At 48.5% G+C, this 3,926-nt stretch overlaps 1 pseudogene; it reads right to left on the bottom strand.

The window, feature by feature from the left end:
- Positions 1-200: 200 nt before the first annotated feature.
- Positions 201-3,369, bottom strand: LOC120843202 (annotated as a pseudogene).
- Positions 3,370-3,926: the final 557 nt, after the last annotated feature.

The following is a 3,926-nucleotide window of genomic DNA, read 5'->3' on the forward strand; positions in this document are numbered from 1 at the left end:
TTAGAGACGCTTAATTGTACGTGGGAAGCTCGAAGCAGCGCTAAAGTTACCGCTCGTGCAGCGGGCGCAAGGTGATTGATTGACTGAAATCTTGTCTTCATTGATGAGAAAGGTTCGTCTGCCTATGGTCTGGTGAATTTGAGGCAGGAGGGAGGGGGCTGAGAGGGTTGTAGGGAGAGGGGATTATGATGATGATTAGGCTAGATGAATTGATGGACCCCGGATGTCCTGATAAAACGTATCAGTGAATCCAGGATTTGCTTTCTGTGTTGTGCCTGTCCTTTTGGGTGGGTCCAGGCTTCTAAATTCCTTGGTTTCGCCTCACTCGTTAGCGAGGCCCATGCGTCTTGTCTGAATTTCTCTAGACTCTTGCAGACCCATAGCATGTGTGTTGTTGTCAACAACCCTCCTGCGATGCATTTCTTGCACCCAGGGCCGATATCTTCATTTCCTTCTTCCTTTTTTGTAAATGTTGCTTTTCTTGCCTGTGTTAAGGCTGTACCGGTCCTGAGTCTTCGTAATCGTACATTCTCCCACCTCGTGTACCCTTGCGGGATTGAATCTTCTACTGTCAGTAGAAGGCCTTTCAGGTAGAGTTTGCGCTCTTCCTTTGCCGATTCGGCTCTTTCCACTGGGTCAATGGGAGTTTCCTCGGGGTCTTCTTCCCGAGAGGTTAGGCCAGTTGCAGAGCTGGTGCTGCTACCTCCCCCCGCGGCGGCCTGGTGTGCCCTCTCGTTGCCCAGGATGCCAGTGTGCCCGGGTAGCCATTCAATTATCAGTGTAGAGCCTTGTTTTTTTAACTCCTTTGCGATTATTTTGATGGTTTTAACTGTCCTGTTTCTTGTTATGCTGTTTCTGCACGCTTTAAGCGCCTGCTGCGAGTCTGCGAATATTCGGGCCGTGTAGCGCGGCTGGAGAGTTCCTTTAATGTCTTCAGCAGCTGCCAGTATAGCTTTGAGTTCGGCCTCTATGACGGACGTCTGTTCTGAGAGTTTTGCTGTTTCAATTTTGTTCCCCGTTTCATCTGTCCATGCTATAGAAACAGCCGCGGTGTTCTTCGCGGCATCCGTGTATCTTATTTCTCCCTTTCTTTCTTTTTCTGTACGTTGTTCCAGCCACTTGTTGTGTTTCTTAGCTGCGAAGGCTCTTCTTCCCATCCCTTTCTTGGGTATCGGTTTGTGGTCCGTTATTTCAATGTCTTTCCATGGTGGCAGGGCGTCCTCTAGTGGGTACGTTCCTTCTGCTGCATAGCCCAAAATCTCAAGAAGACGCCGGCCGTGTGCAGTTCTCTCTAGGCGTTGAAAGTGTGCCATCTTTTGCGCGTCCGCCTATTTCTTCTATTGTGTTCATCCCCGCATATTTCCGGAGGTCTTCGAGGGGTGTATATTTTGGGAGTCCTGTAACTATTCTCATGGTCTGGTGGTTTAATCGTTCAATCTTTTTCCACTGGGTCCTGTTTAGGTTCATCCAATTGCAACTGTACCGTGCTTTAGAGGTGAGGAGTGCTTCGGCCATGATTCTGATAGCCTTTTCATCGGCCCCCCATGATTTGCCGGTTGTCTTTCGGATGAGTTTAAGTGTCTGGTTCCATGTCTTTTCTAGCTTGGGTAGCCATTTAGTGCTTCGTGCCGTCTCCTCAAAAGTAACTCCGAGGATCTGAATACTTGGTTGCCTGCCTATGGTCTGTCCTCTCAGCTGAAGTTGCCCTGGGTGAGCGATGCCCTTCCTGTGATCCCTTGATCTTGCGACAACCATGTATTGCGTCTTTTCTGGGGATGGTTCCATCCCCAATTCTTCTAGGTAGTTCGTAACCTCGTCGATGCCTCTTTGCATTATTTGCTCCTGTTAGCCCAGGGAGCCTCCTTTGGTCCATAGCTTGACATCGTCAGCATAAATTGTGAATCCAAGGTCTTGAATACACCTGAGTCGTGTGGGTAGGTCAGCCATCACCATAATAAAAAGTGTGGGTGATATGACTGCTTTTTGTGGTACTCCCCTGTTGTTAGGGGCCTCAGGGCCCATCGTGTTCCCGATTTTTACTTTGAATCTTCTCTTGTCGAGGAAATCGTCGATGAATTTCAGCGTTCTCCCTCCTAACCCGCATCTTGCCGCCCCGTCCTTGACCGCCCAATGTGGCAAGGAGTCGAAGGCTTTTTTTATGTCGAGTGCAACTACAAGCCTTGGGTCTTCGCGGTCCTTGTCTGCCATTACATCCTCATATAGGAGCTTGATGCTGTCCTGAGTCCTCATGTATTCCCTGAACCCGGTTTGTCTTGGGTCTAATCTATCGTAGGTCTCCAGGTGCCACTGTATCCGCCGCGCTATCATCTTCGGGAATATTTTACACACGTCTGATGTCAGCGACACCGGTCTAAAGTTCTCGATCTTGTCCGGGGTTTTCCCAGGTTTGGGTATCGGGGTTACCCAGGAGACCTTCCTCGAATCTGGTATCTAGCCTTTGGCCCAAATATCGTTGTACTTATCGAGTAGCTTCTCTTTGACCTCTGTTGAAAGGTTTCTAAGAGCAGTGTACGTAATCCCGTCAGGGCCGGGGGCGCTTTCTTGTTTGGCAGTGTTAATTGCTTCGAGCAGTTCCCCCATGTTAAGGGGTTCATCCATTGCCAGTTTTTGGGGCGGTTTCGCAGACCAGCATTTCTTGTGTTTCTGATCTATTCGGTTGCAGATCGCAGTCTCCGGGAAAAAGAGTTGTCCCGCATTCGCAGCAAGCTCTTTCTCCATGATGTTGATTCGCAGCGCGAGGTTTTGTGCAGCGTTTCTAGTCTTTCTCTTTCTTTTGTCCATTCCCTTGTATGTACACCAAGCTTTTCTAAGTCCAGAGCGTGCGTTGAAGGATTCGCAGTGTTTTCTCAACTTCTGTCTGGTTAGTTCCTTGGAGTATTTTGTTGCCTTGGCAGTTGCCATGTTAAATTTAATTTTCAGTTTTGTTGTCTTCTTTTTCCGGAAAATTTTAAGGGCTTGTAGTCTGCTAGCCCATAGGTTGAGGAGGTACGTGTCTGGTGTGGGGTCTCCTTTTTCAACTAATACTTGTGTCTTGGCATTCTTCATAGCTTCGCGAATGACATTTTCTATGTCCTCATTCAGCTTGAGGCTCTCTTCGAGTATCTCACGAAATTTTTCCCATTTTATGAATGTTCTTGATTCCTTGCCATTATTTCCTCCTGTATGCTTGATTTTTATCTCAATAGGGTAGTGGTCGCTGCCGTGTGTGTCTCTCCATGGAGTCCATTGAAGGTCAAGGTTTGCTGTGGCCCAAGTTAGGTCTGGTGGGGTGTCTTTGTGGTTTCTTTGTTTAGCCACCCTTGTTTTAACGCCCGGTTCGTTGCAGAGCTCGAAGTTGTTGGTTTGCATGGCTTCTAAAATGTCTCTGCCTCTCCTGGCGTTAATTTCGTATCCCCATTCGCGGTGCTACGCATTGAAGTCTCTGATGATCGTCGGGTCTCCTTCCGCTAGCTCTGATATCTTACGGATCCACTCCGCCGTTTCTCCGTCGTTTGGGGTAGCTCTTGGTCGGATGTAGACCGAGACTACAACGAGCTTCATATTACCCCTCTTCAGTCTGACTGCAGTCACTTCCCATTCGTCCGAACAGAGCTGGGAGGTGTCGAGGTAAGCATGGGGTATGTGTCTTCGTACGCCGATGGCAGCCCATCCTTTTTTCTCTATGGGTTTTTTCTCTCTGTAGCTGGGATTTGACTTTATTGTAGGTGTCACATAGAATTTAAACCCGGGTAGTGTCATACTGGGCGTTTTTGTTTCCTGTACGAGCAGGATGTCAGGTGGCTCCTCTCTATCTAAACGGAGCCTCATCTCCGCCATTCTTGCCGAGAACGTGTTGCAGTTCCATTGAACAATTCGGGTCGTTGCCGTGTTTGTCGGTCCGGGTCTTTTACCTTTATTTACCGTGC

This window comes from Ixodes scapularis, unplaced genomic scaffold (assembly GCF_016920785.2).
Source record: "Ixodes scapularis isolate PalLabHiFi unplaced genomic scaffold, ASM1692078v2 PGA_scaffold13__105_contigs__length_92229423, whole genome shotgun sequence".
NCBI classification, from domain to species: Eukaryota; Metazoa; Arthropoda; class Arachnida; order Ixodida; family Ixodidae; genus Ixodes; species Ixodes scapularis.